This window comes from Pygocentrus nattereri, chromosome 13, assembly GCF_015220715.1.
Source record: "Pygocentrus nattereri isolate fPygNat1 chromosome 13, fPygNat1.pri, whole genome shotgun sequence".
In the NCBI taxonomy this organism is placed as follows: Eukaryota; Metazoa; Chordata; class Actinopteri; order Characiformes; family Serrasalmidae; genus Pygocentrus; species Pygocentrus nattereri.
The window spans coordinates 25800797-25821118 of NC_051223.1; the positions used below are offsets into that span (position 1 = coordinate 25800797).

The following is a 20322-nucleotide window of genomic DNA, read 5'->3' on the forward strand; positions in this document are numbered from 1 at the left end:
AATGAAACAATGACTATGTGGAGCCTAGAACACTGATAGTCAGGTTTAAGGGTACTGAGATCTATATGTGGTGAATTCCATTGAAATAATAATAATTTTTATACATTAGTTTCCCTGTTTTAGGGGATTAAAACTGGATAAATGAACAAACAGTAAAAATAATTCTGTTTACTACTTGGTTGCAAATCCTTGTAGCCAATGACTGTCAGTGAAGTCTGTGACCCATACACATTACACTGCTGATGCTACCCCATGAAACTCAGCTATTTCCAGTTTTTGCTTTTTTTGTAATTCATTTCAGTTTTGTGTTTAATGAGCAAAATGAATGCTCGGTTGGGTTAAGGTGGGGTGATTGAGAAACTTCTACTTTTTGGGTTTGAAAAAAAATGCATAATTGCTTTAGTAGTAAGTTACAGATCATTATCCTGCTACAAGGTGAAGTGCCAACTTCTAGGCATTGGTTCAGGTTGGATCTGAGCCAGTAAAATGGTTCTTATTACTTGAGAATTCATCTCGTTGCTGTCATCAGCAGTCACATCATCAATAAAGACAAATGAACCAGTTCCACTGGCAGCCATACATGTCTTTTCCACCATGTTTCACAGATGAGGTGGTAGGCTTCGGATCGTGAACAGTTCCTTTTTTCTCCACACTTTCCTCATTCCATCAATCACTTTAATCATCTCATCTGTCCATAAGACTTTGGCCCAAAGCTTTACAGGCTTTTATGTATTCTCCACTATTGTGGTCCACCAGAGCCATTCCTATTTCTAACCAGTGTGTGCTTGCTTATTAATAATGCCCCAAATAGTTGGTCCACCTAATATTTTGGCAGTGTTATTACTTTCTCAGCCTCATGATGGCCTGTTTTATGCGCACTAACACTTCTTCAGTCCTCAAATAAACAAATGAGTGGTGCCAAAGCAGCTGTAATTGCTATGGATGCACCAATATAGGGACTGTGGGCTGATTTTCATGTACAGAACATTATAACACAGTAAAAAGAATTTAATGTTTTTAGAATAGCAATCAATAGCTGTTGCACTAGTTATAAGAACAAAGTTTAGTTCCTGACTTCTTCACAGTGCCCTTGGAAATCGAATGGATTTATTAAATTCCACCACCAGCATAGCTGTTTTATTTGAATAAACTATCGATTAGCGAAAGTAGTTATTGTATGATACATGTATAAACTACAAATAATACTTGGCTTCCTCACGGAGAGGTCTGGAAATATATATATATATATATATATATATATATATATATATAGGCACCCTTGATTATAAACAGTCTGCACTTTAGCTTTATAATTTCTTTTGTGCTGCAATGTGCTGGAGTGCAGAGCCAAAACATAAATGTCATTAATATTACTGTGTCAAAAAGTACTGGAGCACTCTGAATATGTCTAAATTGATCAGCATCATCAAAGTGGAATACACATCAAAAATCTTGTTAAACAATGCAGTTTCTCTTTGTATATTTCTCTCTCGCTGTTTCTAGCTTTTGTATATTAGCTCTTCTGTACTGCTCTGACCTGGGGCTGAAAGGTGATTACCATTACTGAATATATATATATATATATATATATATATATATATATATATGTATATATGTATAAAATGTATATGTATAATATAAATATATAAAATGTATATGTGTGTGTGTATATGTATGTGCATATATATGTACATATATATATATATATATATATATATATATATATATATGTGTGTGTGTGTGGGTGTGTGTGTGTGTGTGTGTGTGTGTGTATGCATATATGCATATATATATATATATATATGTATATATGTGTCTGTGTGTGTGATATACTGTATATATGTTTTTGACGTTTTTCAGTTTTTGATATAATTTGAAAATGCCAGTTGTTTTTTACATTGTGTGGTAATTTCATGATGAATGAACCAAAAAAAATGACCCAAAATGACTTGGAAACTGTCTGGTTCCATTGACTTACATTAAAAGTAACGTAGGTTTTTTCCTTCTCCTGTAAAGTTACCATTTTGGAGATGCAAGGTTTTGTTCCAACAACAGTGATGCTTGGCACAATGCTACCTTCAACCATCGGGAAAAAAATCATGCTGGTGTCAATTCTGAACCAGCAGAACGGTCAGCAAATGGTAGCTTTGCTGTGAGTGACTTGTTAGCTTGAGATACCACTAACCTTACAAAAATCACTATCTGGCTCATCATTAGCTCTTTCTGAACAGAATTTCAATTTGTCAAAACATTGCCAAATAGTTTATTGTCATAGCTCACATTCACAGGGCACATTTGAGCATATTAATTGATTATACATCAATTAATTCACTTGAACAATCAAATATCAAAATATTCGTTTTTTTGCAGCCCCACTGTGAAGTGTGTAAAGATAAAAGACTGCATTCCATCAGCTATTATGAACAAAAGTCTAATCTACTTCTGGGTTTGTGAATTGGCATTCCAGTGTACGCGTGCTTATGCATAGAACGATCTGATTTAACGTTACTAATCAAATGCTTAGCATGGCTGGCTCATTTTTTCTTTGATACCCTCTCACAGGTGGATGCGAGACAAAAATTCTGCTAATTGGAGAACTTATTCTGCTTTTGCGAAAAGAAGGAGGGCATGAGATTGTATGCCAAGCTGTGTTTTCGAGGGTGTGCATGTTTGTGTGCAGGGCATTTTGCTCGTTTTGTGTCAATAGCATAGGTTCCTCCGGTGGTGTTATCACAACAAAAACAGTCTAGGCCGAGGAAAAAGATGACAGTTTGAGAGAGGAGAGGAAAGAGAGTAAGTGATGAGCTGCAAATGCTCTCTGTGCAGTGTATCATTTGTTCAAGCCACATTAGTACATCTCCCATTTTCAATTAAACACCAGCAGAAGCATAATTACAGCTATTATGACTTTCATGAGCATTTTGGAAATGCTACGCAGCAGGTGTGGCTGTTAGGATCAAGCCTTTCCTCTATCTTTCTATCCTCTTGAAATGTGCTGTTTCAGTCATGCTTTCTACATGCACTTTCTGAACACATCATTGCACAACTAAAAAGACTAAACATTAGCCTCCTGTAAGCAAAGCTCCAGTCAGCCTGAAATGCCTGCTTGGTGCTGTCTTATTAATGACATCATTTGAATAGAGAGCCGGTTTGAGCTCAGCACTGGCGTGTTTGTTTAATTAGAAAGGGTTAGGGATTTAATAAGCTGTCAGTGAGGACACCATTGCTGGTGATGTCTGCACAATGTGGGTTATAGTATATTGCCTTACCACCATGATGACTCACTAGTGTAGTGACTGCAATAGGGAACTGAGCTCAGCGCCTAAACGGCAGGCTAAAGCTTAAGATCTCTTCAGGCATTGCTTAGAAACTTCACTCAGTGCTTTTAGCCTCCACGTCACGCAGAATGATATTTTAGGGATGCATGAGGTTAAGGTTCAAAAAACCAAAACATAATGCGTTTTATTTTTTTTTACTTTTTTTAATCCGACGTGCCTCCACAGAAATAGTCATTCTTGTGCAGCCCTTTATTTACAGCCAATGTGTCAAACACAAGGCCCCCTTCATACAATCCTTTCCAGCCCACAAAAGTGGTTTAATTTTCTATTAATATTAGCCCATTTCACAATGTGTTACACTACAGTCCCCAGAATGCACCGCAGCATAATGTGCTCCAACTCTCCTACCTCAACAGCTATGGAACAGTGGTTACACCACAATTCTACAAAATTCTGCACAATTCAGCTGCAGTTTAAGCAATATAAACATTTACCATCAGCTCAGGAGCTCAGAAATTAAGCTCAAGTCTTAATGAACTTGTAGGAAAGAAAGGATGCCAGGTATCTAGTTCAAGCAAAGAGCTAGGTTAGAAAGAGCGAGCACCAGGGGACATTTAACTTTTTTAATATTTCAAGTGTCCATGTAATATTTTAAGGTCTGCTATAAGTGTCTACATTTGTCTGTATAACAATGGCCAGTTTGGATGATATCACATTTTTTTTCCTCTGGCCCACTGATTTGATGAGGTTTTTAAATTTTATTGGGCGAGTTTGACATCCCTGATTTACAGATACTATGGCCAGAAACATTATTATGTGTAATGTTTTGGTGGTAATACTGGTGCACTGACTAAAGATAGAGTTGTAAGCAAAGTTTTGGGCATCCTTGGTCAAATGACGTTTTATTGATTCTCTATGTTAAAACATTCTCTACACATGTTTAGAAACGTATATTAGACATAGCAAATAAAGAGTAATTGTGCATTAAAATGTGCAGAAGTGTGTTTAAACTTATTTTCATTTCACTCACTCATTTAACTTTCACTAGTACTGATGAGTACAGGTACTGGGTCAAACTCAGCAGAAAATGCTGGATTGGATATCAGAGGGAAAAAAGAATGAATTCAATCCAATCCTGCCTGAAATTAGGCCTTAGCGATAGCTAAAATATTTAGCATGATATATTTTTCTTTAAACCGGTATTATAATATAATATTGAGTAGCTCATCATTTGGTTAAAAATACTTCACTTCTTGCTTTGAAAGTTGTGACTACAAGTGTGTGTTCATTACATTTTTCCACTGTATGTCGCACTGTGGGAAACCCCCAGCAGAGTCAGCAGACAACTTATTCTAACATAGTCTATGATCATCTTAAGTCTTTGAATTAAACAAAGCTCATCAGCTTAGTAGATTTTAAAGGCAAAATATCAGAATTGTTTCAGCATCACCTGATACTCAAGGTTTGAGTATATCAATGACATAAAAAGAAAAAGTGGTATGTGGCCTCTCTAGCACTGGCTTGGCTTGCTTTAAATCTGTTCATTTCCACATTAATAACACATACTGCATCAACAGAATCATCACTGAAAATACGTATACTGAAAAATAAACCTGTGTTAATGTAATATTTTTTTTTTCATGTGGAAACATTTGTGTACATGTTTTATGAGTGTGGCTTAAGCCTTGATGATCAATACAATCTGGCTGTTTCAAATATTTCTAGTGCTTTTTCCTGTATTCTAAGACTCTGTTCTGATGATGTGATGTGAGGAACCCTTGTTAGTCACCTACACAACAAAGAGACACCTACACTTAAAAACAGGCTTGAGAATTCCCACAGATAATTTTACTATTCCTCTACAGCAGCCTGCACAGAGATAGTTAACGCAGCTTCCTTTCTTTTTGCTTCTCTCTCACAAATCCTAGAGATTTATGTGAAATCATCAAGATTTACCCTTCAGAGAAATGTGTATAAGTGTGTGTGTGCGTGTGTGTGTGCACAGGGTGGAAAGGGGGCAGGGGGGTGTAGCACTGTTGGAGTCCTTTTTCCTCACTCTCATTAACCAATTCAACTAGAGTTGGAAAACATTGCACATATAAAAGAAGAAGGTTGATTAAAGTTGCAAAAATAGAGAAGATGGAGCGAATGTGATAATGTAACACAGTGTTGAGAACATTACTCATATGAATTTTAAAAACCTCAATCTAAGCCCTCCGTGTCTGAGAACCACACTAAAGCAAAGAGATGTGAGATGTGAAAAAAAAATGTAAAAAATACATTCAAAGGAAAAAAATAGGTTCTATACATGTAATGCCACAAAACAACTACTTTTGGTTGCCTAAAAAACATTTCGATAGATGAAAAAAGCATTTTTTGTAAATGATGTGTAAGTATGATGTGCAACCTTCTTGATGAAGGCCAGTCACAGTTATTTAATATAATGCCTGTAGAAGTGGGGCTTATGGCCAAAAATGTATATCAAGGTATAAACAAAAACAAAATCTGACAGTTACGATATATATATATATATATATATATATATATATATATATATATATATATATATATATATATATATGTGTGTGTGTGTGTGTGTGTGTGTGTGTGTGTGTGTGTGGGTGTGCGCTCCTGTGCAGAAGTAAGTCATGCCCAAAATATTAATCATTTTTACTTATGGTATTGGCCTTGTCAGATTTAGAATTCTAGATAATATTTGATCTCAAGCTGAAGACAAATTAGCTTGCAAATATTTTTTAACAGTTTGAAGTCATCAATGCTGAGTGGAATAATACTGACTCTTTTTTTCTGTAAAAGGCTATTCAACAAAGCTGAAGTTGGCTTTTTATTCAGCAGTTTTGGTTTGAATTTTATGTTCCATCTTAAAAGGAACAGCAGTTGCATTCTGGCACCTGCCCAGGTGCATGACATAACAGATGCACCATTAAAGGTACTTTGGCTTCATCAAATTTCTCAAGTCATTAGTCTTATATGTGCTTTCCATAAACTCACGCTTCCGACCATCAGATGCTGCCGGAATCTGGAAAAATTTTCAGTCACTCATGATCTCAGTACTAGCTGGTCTACAGCTTGTTGTGTGGAGATCGCAGTGCTGTCTGATGCAGCTGACCGAGTCAGCCAGGCCTCATCAGAATGGTGTCCATGTAAGGCTGAAGCTAACCCCAAAAGACTGGCAATCCTTTATGTCTGCTGCCTCAAAAACAAAGTGGGCTACCCTTGGCTCAAGCATCCCTGGCTCAACCACCTGGCTAAAGAGGCTATTGTTCGCATGGTTTGCACTGTTTGTGTGTCGCATTATCTGTGTGTATTTGTGGCTTATTGGTATACCAACCCTGCCTGATTCCAATTATTTGAGCTAATCAGAATTATCTGTGCTGCAGTTACTTTCTACAGTTAGCTTTCATGACCTTAGGTTTACATTGCAATGAACATAATGTGAATTGGGTGTGTTTCTCTGTTGAATTGAGGCAAATTCATGTAAATAGATGTCAATGTTTAAAAAACGTCATGGGTCTTCTAACCAGTGCTATAACACCTTTAGAAGGCAGTGGTGAATAATGTTTGTTTATTTGATGTTTGCTAAAAGCACCTTTAGAGGGTAGCAGTGAGATATGTTTGTTTGTTTATTTGAGCTGGAGCTGTCTGGCATCAATTGAGAGCCACTAAGTATTTCCAGTTAACAAGCAAGATAAGCTCAATCACTTTAGGCCTGTACTTTAATAGTTATAATAATGAACAAAAAAGTTTTTATCATTTCTAAAACTGGACTCAGCTTTAGGGCTTATTATCTCTTTAGACAGCGCTCCAAATCAAATTAGTCTTATTAGAGAGAGAACTGAGAATGTGCTGAACACCTTGACATATAACATGTGGGTATCATTTCATATCCAAGAGCCTTTTTGATGCTTTTAAGAATATATGCACAAATCACAAAAATGCCCTCAGATCCCAGAGGGTTAAAGTTGTCTAGTCCTAGTCCAGAGGTTCTATAACAGGGTTTTTCCTAGAACTGAATCCAAGCCAAGAAGCATTTAGGATCCTTTAATTTTAAAAGTGCATGTAACTAGGCCAATTGTGTGTCTGTTGCCTGGGGGTAGTGTGTGGTAGGACAGTGCTACTATACACCACTGAATACTCTTCAAAGCCGTACTGAATGCTCCTCTGCTATTTGCTCTCAGTCGAACCGTTTTGGAACAAGGGAGCCTGTCAGTAAGGGCAGCAAAATCGTTCTCCACCCATTGAAGAACAAAATGCAAGTGTATGTGCTCACTCTCACTGCATCTCTCTCTCTCTCTCTCTCTCTCTCATTTCAGAGATCATGCAATCAGCCCACAGCTCTTGGACTCAAACCACAACGATCCTTTCACGCTTTTAAACAGTCAACAGCGCTCCTTCTGTGTGTGTATCTCAGTGTATCCATGCGAGTGCCTTTGTGCGTGTGCTTCCAGCCTTAACATACTGTACAGTGCAAAAGTCAGAGACCATCCTTTGTTTATTTAAGTTAACATGTATTTAAAATGTCATTTAAATACGTGTTATTGGATATTTCTTAGGAGATTAGATATGAGATAATCTACCTGCATAAAAAAGGGAAAGCCAAAGAAAAATAAGTGGAAAACATGCACACGCCTGCCAGCTGTACATTGTGTGAAAGAAAATGATCCAAAATTTCATACATTAAACATACTGTGCAAAAGTCAGAGACTGCTCTTCACTCATTTTTATTAATTCCCATTATATTAGACATAAGAAAATCAAAGTCAAATGAAAATAAGTGGGAAAACATGTTTCCAAAACTGGACCTCAAAAAATTCCTTATAATAATAATAGCTAGAAGACCACAACTATCACCATCAGATAAACAATATATTTCATCTGTCAGTAAACTTTGAGAGGCAGTAGAATATCAAGCTCCACACTTGCTTCTAGGGCTGAAAAAGTTCACAGGTGTTTCTGACCACTGTAAGAAGACAACACTATGGGTCTGAAAGAACGTGTAACTGTCAAGAAGCCCTTATTGTGAAAAACAAATAAAATTTGCAAATTAAACAAAGAGGTTGCTGGTGTTCTCAGAACAATGACCTGAACAACGACTGACCTCTAGACCTCAACATCACTGAAGATTTTGTTTGAGATTTCTTGGATTGTTAGAGTCAGAAAGTACAACCAACTTCCAAGACTGAACTTTGGAGAAAATAATGGAAGCTGCATTACAGGCAATTAAAATTATATGTAGTTGCTGAAGCTTCTGTGTAATGTTTTGTTTCCTGTTAGTACCTAATGGCCATTTTGACTGGAAATGAAATAAATTAAGAGTGGTGTCTGATGTCTTCACAGTACCATAGCCATCTCAAAAAATGCCAAGAGATGAACTGAAGAAACTGGCATAGTCACAGAGAAATAGAAAAATAAACACACACGCCCTTCACACCCTGTCTTGACAGGGAGTCTAATGAGTAAAGCATTATTAGCATTCAGCTGTGGCCACTCCACTGTCTTCCTCTCTCTCGCCTTTGCAAAGATCATGAAGACATGACCTTCTCTCAGTGGTCTCGCACAGCTGAGTGTTAGAAAGTGGTTGAGAGCATGTCAGAGTGTAAGGTGCACCAGCGCAGATGAGTATTTAAACCTGGCTAAAAGCATAAGGAGGATAAGCTGCTGATAAGACACTGCCTCACTCCTCAGCCACGACTGCCATTGTGTGTGTGTGTGTGTGTGTGTGTGTGTCTGCTGGTAAGCAAAACAGAGTTAGGAAGCAGATCAGACCAGCAAAGCACAGACACGGACACAGCCAGTCCACAGGAGAACAGCAACTCCACAGAAGCTTGTAGTTCATGTAGCACAGCAAGAGAAACACAGCAAGTCTGGCAGCACATGCCACAGATACTGCATACAAATGTATCTCTCTCTCTCTCTCTCTCTCTCTCTCTCTCTCTCTCTCTCTCTCTCTCTCTCTCCTCACTTCTTCTCTCACTCTTAACCACCTCAGATACTTAATTCCTTTTCAGCTCCCTCTTCTTTTCCCCCTTTCTTTTCCTTTCTAACTCTCAAAAGAGAATTCATCATAACCACACTGTATGTATTCACTATACATACATATAGATATCTAATTTTCTCCCTTTCTTTTTAGATGCTCTGTCAGTATCTCTGCACATATACACACTCACTAAAATAGTACAGTCCCAATCCCAGAGGCATCCTCACACCAACCAGCAGCAGTAGAGAAACAGCTTGTGTCATACTATACCTCATAAGATGGATCCATATAAGCATCTCCTCTCTTGCTGGATGCGTCTATCTGCACTTTCCCTGGCTTTCGCACCATTTTCCTCCCGCTACTCTACTCCGTGAATGAGACTATTTCTGTTCCGTGCACAGTGTGTCTGTGTGTGCGTGTGCGTGTGTGTGTGTGTGAGCACGAGGGAGAATCCTCGCTGAATCCTCCACTGCAGCAGCTTAGATAAACTGGGCGCTCTGATTGGCCAGCTCAAAGCTCACAGCGCGTCTGTCATGCAGCACCAACCGTCCAAGATCTCCTCTCTCTCTCTCTCTCTCTCTCTCTCTCTCTCCCCGTCACTCTCGCGCTTTCTCTCTCTCTCTCACACACACACACACACTCGATTTGTTCGCATGTCCTTTTGTTATCACTTCAACTCTCTCATGTATTTTTGTTTCGCAATTGTTCGCTATTACAGAGACGTTCTGGAAGCCATCTATCATTTTCTTCCACTGCTGTCAATCACTGTATTACGAAGCCTCGCTGATGACATCCTGTATATATAAAAATAATGTTAATAAGGCGTGGGAACGAGATCCCAATGCGTGTCCACGACTTAGTAAGGCGTGGGAAGGATATGATTAAGATGAACGAGATCACGCCTTACTAAGTCGTGGCCATGCACTATTTTTACTTATACAGGATGTCACCGGCGGGGCTCCGTACACCTTTCTTTTTTCTCTTTCTGCAAAGCTCATGGAAGCCTTGAGATGCGCTCTCTCTCTCTCTCTCTCTCTCTCTCTCTCTCTCTCTCTCTCTCTCGCTCTCTCCCTCCCTCTCTCTGGTCAGATCCTCCTACTTCACTCTTCTCTGAGAAACACATCGTCTCAGATCTAGACCTCTCTCTCTGTCTCTCTCTTTTTGTGTCTCTCTCTCTATATGTGCTCTAGCATCTGTTTCTCTTCTCTTCTCTCTCTCTCTCTCTCTCTCTCTCTCTCTCTCTCTCTCTCTCTCTCTCTCAGCTATAGCATGTGTGTCTTTCTGTTTCTCCCTCTCCCCTCTCTCTGTCTGGGCTCACTCTCTTTTCTTTCTCTCCACTTTCTTTTCTTCTCTCTCTCTGTACACTAGCCTCTTTTCTCTCTCTCTCCCTCCCTGTATCTGTCAGCTCTTTCTTTCTCTCTTTTCTCTCTCCCATTCTATCTCTATTGTCTAGTCTCTCTCTTTTCTCTCTTTCTCAGTGTTCCAAGTTCCAAGATCCAGCCTTCCCTCTTTTCTTTTCTTTGTCATCTTTCATTTTCTCTCTTTTCTTTCCCCCTCTCCCCAAGCCCTTGCCCTCCCTCTATTCTTTCTCTTTCTCATGTCATTCTTTTTCTTTTCTCTCCCTCTGTTTCCTTCTCTCTGTCTAAGCACAAGCCTCTCTCTGTCTTTTTCTTAGTCTCTCTCCTTCAGCTCTTGAACTCTCTCTTCTTCATTTTTCAGCTGTATATCTATCTCTGCTCTAGCCATCTCTCTCTCTCTCTCTCTCTGTCTGTTGCTCTCACACTCTCAGCTCTCACCCTCACTCTCTCTCCCTGCTCCCTTTGCCAGTTTTACCAGGTACACTGACGGCTAGCGGCAACTCATCTCTCTCTCTCTCTCTCTGCTCTGAGGGGAAATATAATGAATAATAAAGGAAAGGAGAGCAACGAGGGAGCAAAGCAGGGAGAAAGAAGAAATGGGGAGAGGGAGCAAAAGGCCCTTCACCCCTTCGAGAGTGTGCATGGCTTGTGGAAAAAAAAAGAAAGATAAGAAAAGAAAAGAAACGAAGGAGAGTGCAGGCTTCTTCAGATTGTTCATTCATCAATTAGACAGGCAGAGGATGGAGAGCTTTAGTTGGTGGTAGAGAGAAAGAAGGAGGCCAGTGCTAACTATAAGGGGCCTGTGAAGAGCAGGCCGATTTGCCTGGAAAGAGAGAGAAGTGAAGGATGAGAGGCAGAAGAGAGGCAGCAGAGGGACGCTGAATGGCAGCAGATTTAAGACAGCAGCTAACTACTTGACTCCAGTCTGTTCATCATTCACACTCACCACTCAAACCATCCCATGTTCGAGGATTTACCCGATGCCTATCCATTGACTTACAGGGCAACAATATATGTTCTATCTATACTGCTGCACTTTGCACATGAATCTATGATTTTTTTGCTTTAGATAAACACAGTACTTATACACGAAATGCAAACAATGGACCTGAATCATTAGGGGCACCTTCTCTGCACACAAGGTTCTGACCTGGCCTGCACTAAACTGGCAATGAAAACTCATAGGAAATTTGGTCAAGGATAAGGCCTAATCAGTGAGAGATTAAAAATCTGCCCCTATCCCTACTCTTCTACGTTACTGGTCACTTAAAGGTTAGTGTAGTATGATAATCTGTTTGCCATAGTGGCTGCTAATGTACAGTGACATTTTCCATTGAACTGTCCATTCTTCACTCACAAATGTCTTTATCACAGCAACTGTAACAAGATTGGACAATCTTTATAACATGCAGGCAAAACCCTTTTTAGAGTGTAAACCTGTTCACATTGTGTAATTATCAATACAGACACACACACACACACACACACACACACACACACACACACACACACACACTGAAAATAACTCAACACACAGCCATTAATGTCTAAATAGCTGGTAACACAAGTGAGTACACCTCAGAGTGAACATGTCCATATTGTGCCCAACCGTGTTAGTGTCCCTCCCTTGCGTCATGTGACTTGTGAGTTACAAGGTTCCAGGTGTGAATGAGGAGCAGGACTGTTAAATTTGGAGTTTTGGGTACAATTCGCTCATACTGGCCACTGGATATTCAACATGGCACCTCATGGCATGCTCTCCACAAAGATGGCCTAGGCTATAAGAAGACTGTTAACACCCTGGAACTGAGCTATAGTACAGTGGCCAAAGTCATACAGTGGTTTTCAAGCACTATTTACTATTTCAAGCACCAGAGGTTGCCTTCAAAAAATAGACACATTAATGCTACCAGCATTGATGCAGAGGTTGAAGAAGTGGGAGGTCAGCCTGTCAATGCTCAGACCATATGCCTCACAATGCAACAACTCGGTCTGCATGGCCATTGTCCCAGAAGGAGGCCTCTTCTGAAGCTGACGCACAAGAAAGCCCACAAACAGTTTGCTGAAGACAAGCAGTGCAAGAACATGGATTACTGGAACCATGTCCTGTGGTCTGACGAGACCAAGATAAACTTGTTTGGCTCAGATGGTGTCCAGCATGTGTGGAGGTGCCCTGGTGAGGAGTACCAAGACAACTGTCTCTTGCCTACAGTCCAGCATGATGGTGGTAGCATCATGGTCTGGAGCTGCATGAGTGCTACCGGCACTGGGGAGCTACGGTTCATTGAGGGAAACATGAATTCCATGAATGTACTGTGACATTCTGAAGCAGAGCATGATCCCCTCCCTTCGGAAACTGCACCGCATGGCAGTTTTCCAACTCAATAACGATCCCCAAATATACCTCCAAGATGAGAACTGCCTTGCTGAAGGTAAAGGTGATAGACTGGCCAAGAATGTCACCAGACCTAAACTCAACTGAGCACCTGTGGGGCATCCTTAAGCAGGAGAAGGAGGAGCGCAAGGTGCAGTAACATCCAGCAGCTCTGTGATGTCATCATGGAGGAGTGGAAGAGTATTCCAGTAGCGGCCTGTGCAGCTCTGGTGAATTCCATGCCCAAGAGGGTTCAGGCAGTGCTAGATAATAATGGTGGTCACGCAAAATATTGACACTTTGAGCACAATTTGGACATGTTCACTGTGAGGTGTAATCATTTGTGTTGCCAGCTATTTAGACATTAATGGCTGTGTGTTACAACCCAGTATATTTACCATCCTCTGAAAATACAACCCCAATTCCAATGAAGTTGGGACGTTGTGTAAAACATAAATAAAAACAGAATACGCTGATTTGCAAATCCTTTTCAACCTATATTCAATTGAATACACTAAAAAGACAAGATACTTAATGTTCAAACGGATAAACTTTATTGTTTTTTGCAAATATTCACTCATTGTGAATTTTTTTGGTTTTACACAACGTCCCAACTTCATTGGAATTGGGGTTGTACTTTCAGAGGACAGTAAATATACACTGTTATACAAGCTGAATACTGACGACTTGAAATTATATACAAGTTTAATTTCTGTAGTTTTGTCCCATGAAAAGATATAATAAAATATTTGCAGAAATGTAAGGGGTTTACTCAGTTTTTGTGAGATATATATATATATATATATATATATATATATATATATATATATATATATATATATATTATTACAAATTTCTATTCTCTGTAAACCCTAGAGATGGTTGTGCATGAAAATCCCAGTAGATCAGCAGTTTCTGAAATATTCAGACCAGCCGTCTGGCACCAACAACCATGCCACATTCAAAGTCACTTAAATCCCCTTTCTTCCCCATTCTGATGCTTGGTCTGCACTTGAGCAAGTTGTCTTGACCACCTCTACATGCCTAAATGAGTTGTGGCCATGTGATTGGCTGATTAGCTATTTGTGTTAACAAGCAATTGAACAATTGTGTTAACAAGCAATTTACCTAATAAAGTGTCCAGCCAGCGAGTGTGTGTGTGTGTATGTGTGTGTATATATATATATATATATATATATATATATATATATATATATATATATATATATAAATAAATAATATTACACATTTGTGAGTGAAGCCAAGATAAATCTGTTAAAGTCTAGAGTACACTGACCAAACATTTTCCAATAAACACCAGCATTCTAATACTGTGCCTACATACTGAGAATACAGTGGTAAAATATTCTAGAAACTCCCCAGAAACACAACAGGTATGGCACACCTACTTGGGTATATTGGTATTTGTTAGAGGACATTGGATCAGTGTGCTATGTTTTGCTTGGATAGTAGCGATAACCTGAATACTGCATACTACTCTTCATTGGTAGTATACTGTACAGTATCTAGCACACAACACAAGTTGTGTGCTGTACTATAGGTAAGGGGCGCAACTAGACCACCAACATCAGGGACTGAGCCTATCAAATCATTGCAGGTCCTGTCCCATTTTCAGCTCTCCTATCCCTGCTAAGCAACCACTGCTAGCCACAGTGTTTACATTCATAGTTTGGTCAATAGATGTGCCTGTGTGACTTTTAAAAGACAATGATACCAGGCAGGATGCTGTTTTCTACCCATCTCCAAGGCCAAAAATAAACTGTCAGCTTTGGATTGGTGTACATGGCAATCCTGTGTGGTTTTCAAACACACCTGTTTTCCTCTGTTTGTGAGTAATTTAATTTTCAGTACACTCATAGTTGATAATATGAGCTAGTCTGACTGAATAATAAGCAGTTTGGCTCCACACAGGAGATTGAAAAACTAATGCTGAGAGGACTGCTCAGTTGAGATCAACTTCAGTAAGTTACTATTTTAATGGCATTATCTATGCAGTAAGTCAATGTCAGAAAAACCTCTTCGAGACCCGCAGAGAAAGCTGGAGTGCAGCAGCTTTTGGACATTTTTCGCTATTATCAATGTATAGAAAGGCTGAATCCAGGGCTTTTAAACGTCAGTGGTTATGTCCTCCTGAAATGACCGTGCTGATTTATGGAATGCAGTATGTAAAGAAGATAGCTTTGGCTGCATAAATGGAACATTTTGCATATTTTAAAAATTTGCCAGAACATACTGCTTACTACATTTGGGTTCAAGCCGTATGCAAGCAGTATGTAGTAGGGTATTTTGAATACAGCCTTAGACCAGGAGTGCACTTAATTGGAAAGCTAGTCCCTGTATGTACAATATGACAAGCTCAGACTCACTTAGAGCTGAAGATGTTGTTAAAAGATCTCTTGGCACTTGCTGATAAGGTCAAATGGGTGTCATCCATGCTTTATTATGGGTTAGGAACAGAATAGAGAAAAGGAGCTATAACATTTAAACAGCAGAGTAGCCCTGATTGATGCCTCCACATTGATCTCAAATACTCTTTCTCTTTCCTCCAGTGCCTTTACATAGCTGACATTCTGTAAGTCAGACATACAGTCCTATAACAGCCAGATCAGTCATGAATCAAGTAGAAATAGAAACCATATGCTCGAGAGTGACCCAACATGTGTACACAAAGACTGGGAATGAAATGATAACATCCAATGTTTTTGTCTATGTAAAAAAAAATAAAAGTGGCCGTGTGGGGTGGGGGGGTGGGCGTGGGGGAGGGGTTATTTCCACTTTCATGTATTTTGTTTAATGTTTTTTGACTATGGTTATTGTTGTACTGTAAACTATGGCGATGCCTGGCAAATAAAGTTGGGTACTAACTAAATAACTGTCAATCATGTCAGATAATCATACAGTAGCCTGCCATGCTAAGTGAAGCTGTTAAACTATGGAACAATCGATAAAAAAAAAATGGTCAATCTACAATAGTTCCATAGATTTCAGCACCACCCCACACATTATCATTGCTGCTGTTCCCCATAACTCACTCTTGCCTGGTGTGCACAGCGCAAGGACAGAGAGAAAGACACTGCTGCCAGAGGAACTGCTAAATGAGATTTGCATTAATGTTACTCTGAGCAGCATGCAAGGGAATAAATTGCAACAGTCTTGTAAAAGATTTATATTTCTTCCTTTTCCCCTGCAAGATTTGTTACTTGTCGCTTTTTAGAAATAATGTTGCCAAGTTAATAAGGTCTCAAAAGTCACTAAGTCTAGTGCCACAAGCAGGGATGAGGCAGGGATATGTTAACCACAAAAGATTCAGTGGTTGTACAAAGCCATAATTCATATAAATTATTTTGGCAGTAAAATGAGATCCATGAATACAGAAAAAAGACCCATGGCTCAATAAAGTTTGCCTCTACAGGAGCGTGTATGAGAGCTCTACGATATCATTCACAAACGCGTAGGGAAATATTATACATACAAAACTACCACATAAAAATAAATGTATGTAAATGTATTTATCAAATACATTTGAAAATAGCCAGAATACTTGTCTAATGTATTTTACTGTTTGGAATAACTTTTGAAATGAGTTTATATTGCGCCTTTCGCCCAAAGACTGCTGGGATAGGCTCCAGCACCCCCCGTGACCCTGACGGAGAAGCGGCTTAGAAAATGGATGGATGGATGAGTTTATATTGCTGTATCTTAATTTTAAATGTTAGCAAAAGAACCTTTAACATGACAAAAGCAAGTGTTGTAGGTTTTGATATTCTGTGAAAATGCAGTTATAATTTCACATCTAAAATGATTTATTTTGTTTGATTTTGTGTAATTATTTTGAAACAATTTATTTTATGTGAACACTGTCTTACTTGAATATGTACATGGTTAAAGCAAAGTACATTGCTAAGCACAATAGTCAGTACCATTTAGCTATGTCTGTAACCTTTATTAAAACTAAATGCAAAAAATAAATAAATACAAATAAATGCATTTTAAACATTTCCCAGTAAATATTCGGTCATTTTTATACATTGCAAAAATATATTTGATGAATACATTTAGATTATATATTTTCTCCAAATGGGTGAACAGCCAGGCACAGTGACAGCATGTAGTGTTGGAGTTGCTGCGATTGTGCCAAATGTGGGGTGCACACCCTTTTGCCACTAACATTGCTTCAGGTTTGCATGTAGTTTGAGGAGTCTTCTGCAACACTCTGCTGCAAAAGTATAAGTCATCCTTTAGAACTTTGCATATGTTCTTAATTCACAGTTAAAAACTAAGACATTTCAGGGGACAGCTCCAGCCTGGGACAGGCCACCAAAAATGGGGACCATTCCTGGAAAATGGGGGCATCTGATCACCCTAAGCTATTGTGAATGTAGGACCACTTTAAATGTAGAGCGGTAGTGTTAATTTGCCTTACATTGTTGCCAGACTGATTACAAAAAAAAACCTTATGTAATTGTGAAAATAATTAATTGCTGGAATCCCCCATCCTATACTAAATCATATGTAATGATTATGAAATATTTTATGCATTTTGCATGGGTAATGACGTCAAAAAGGTCCAGACAGGAGGTGTCCTATGTGTTCCTACTTTCCTATGGATCACATGATGATAAATATGCAACACTAACCTGATTATGCTTTAACCTGCTGCTGTGGAGTCAACAAATGCGCAAAAACATGCTCAGCTGCTGATGTTATACAAACACAGCACTACGCATGACTAGCTTGTTAGGCTAACATTTCTGTGCATTTGTCATGCTAGCAGTTTCTCTGTAACACAACTTGCCTGTGGGTTTTCAGCCAGTGCAAGAAACATATTCATGTTAATAAACTGACTTTGAACTCACAGAAAGAGAGTGCAAAGTTTTGAGGGCATAAATTTTAGCATTTAATATACAAGCCGGATCTTAACATCAAGTGTTTGTTGACAGCCAAAAGAATGACTAGTATGTAATTCGGAAAATATTTAGCCAACACTACACATCAGTTGGCTATGTTATAATTACAGTATACTTCATTTATGATAAAATCTACTGTCTTAATGCAATAATAATACATAGAACATATTTTATGCTACGTCTACAGCTCTAATAATAAGCCCAAAGCTGTGAGCAGCTCCTTTTGGGCAATTAATCTGGACTGAGCAGAATGGGAAGACATTATGCACTCAAGTGAATCTCATTTGAAAATGCTGGTTCAGGCTCTGGTGTGCGTGGGCTACTCTGAGAGACATGGACAAATGGCCACCAAGGTTGTGTGTGTGTGTGTGTGTGTGTTTGTGTGTGTGTGTGTAAGCGAGAGAGAGAGACAGAGAGAGAGACAGAGAGAGAGACAGAGAGAGAGTGTGTGTGTGAGAGGGAGTGAGGGAGGGGGAATAAGAGAAATGGCTTGGTAAGCCGTGAGAGCAGCCTCTGTAGTAGCTTGGCTGTTAAGGTATGTAACCTAACAGCCTGTAAAACACTGCTGAGGAAGATCCAAGGTTGAAGTGACTAAATATCCACAGGCAAATCCTTTCCAGTTAATTGTGCTGAAAGACGACCCTCTCAGGGGAGAACCCAACACCAATGAAAAGCGAGTTGCAGACCTTGTCAGTGTGCTTTCAGAGAATAAACACGTAAAAAAGAAACCCTGAAACTAAAAATACAAACTAAAGCCAAAACAGAAACACTGAAATATTGAAAACAGTACATAGAAAAAAAATGGAAACATCTCCATCGATAAGCAGTGGCACAATGCATCATGTTTCTAAATATGACTACAGCAAATAGAGACCAAATATTAATATGATTATGAATAATACTGGAAGGCAATATGTCTACTATTCCCTGCATGCATATTCACACCAGCTGTCTTGGTGATGACAAACTTTGCCCAACAGGAAGACATTCAGGCTATTAATTACTCAGAGGATCTTAACAAATGTTCAGTGTCACCACAAGAGGCAAAAAAAATGTCACTCTAAAACAGTATTCTCTATAAGTTCAGCTTGGGACAAGAGAATGCCGCATTACCACTCTGCTATTTTTTCTATTAGAGAATACAAATCACAGTGGATTTTACGGAGTGAAATTACTTTAAAATCCTATTATTCAGCCTTTCCACTTCCTCATTTCCTTCATATGCCAGGGATGAGGGGACTTGTTAGTGCCATCCCATAGCACACACAACCTTTTTTCCCTATCAACCACGGATTTTAACTTTGGTTGATTTATTGAAAGCTAGAATTTCAATCCAATTTTAAATATTTAACAAAAAAACAAACAAACAAACAAAAACATACAATGCAAAGTTTGGAAATTTGAAACGTGCTCTGAATTCCATTTATTTATTTATTTAGCATTATCTGTTATGACAAACCATGCTGAGGGCTTAATCATTATAATTCAGACCAGCTTTGCCCTATAAGATCATATGTTATGATATAGAATACAATAATATCACTATTCCATTCACATGCACCTCTGACCCCTTCCTTTAGTTTTAAAGTAAACGTTACGTAACCATGCCAGATGGAGTCTTTATGCCAGTTTCAGATGTAAATAGGATGTATTCTGCCTGCATGTTATGCAAAGTCAAACTGCCATACAAGCTTAAATGCAAGGTTTATGTTTTACTAACATGGAAAAATGCTAAATGCGTTTCTGGCCCTCATATGTATGCTTGTCGCAGATAATGTATCCTACAAAAATCTATGAGGATGTTGGAAATGCAGTACATTACATATTCTGCTCAATTTATTAAGTTTGCTCAACTAGCTGTGGCCAGTTTTATGTCTCAAAACTGGCCTATATTATGCCAACAGCATAAGACATGGAGAGGAGTCCAAGTGTGGCGACTTTTCAGGAACAAGAAATCACACTACATAAATACGTAAAAATTAAAGCTATCTGAACAGAAAAAGGCAACTGCTGCTGCTGGCACAGAGCTAACAGCGGTGCTTTTGACATTATAATAATTGCTTTATCATTTTCCACAGTATGCACTCACAATGTGCGTTATTGTTTCTCAAATTTTAGTTTTTGAGGTGGAGTATGTAGGAGTTTTTGTTTGCAAAGAGTTTTATTTATTTACAGTATTACCTTTTCATCACTGAACTGGCATTTTCTCTGTTTCCCAAGACTGCTGACAGCTCCACTGTTCAGCTCTGCCTTTTAAACATATCTGTCATAAGAGCACAGGTGATTAACACAGTTGGATTAGATATAGAAAATTGATTGTGACTCCATCAAGACATGCTTTGCATTACATCATTTAATCTACAAATATCAGACCAAGAGTTCATCT

At 38.8% G+C, this 20322-nt stretch overlaps 1 protein-coding gene across 2 annotated transcripts in view; it reads right to left on the bottom strand.

The window, feature by feature from the left end:
- The window catches only part of LOC108430851 (cadherin-18), a 214639-nt gene that overhangs the window by 134165 nt on the left and 60152 nt on the right, over nt 1-20322 (bottom strand). The window contains exon 1 of one of the 2 annotated variants that reach the window (XM_017703642.2): nt 9547-9798. The exons of the other annotated variant lie outside the window; for it this stretch is intronic. The gene's annotated coding sequence lies outside the window, so the exon portion shown is untranslated. Of the gene's footprint in view, nt 1-9546; nt 9799-20322 lie in introns of those variants that run through there. 2 annotated transcript variants of the gene reach the window in all.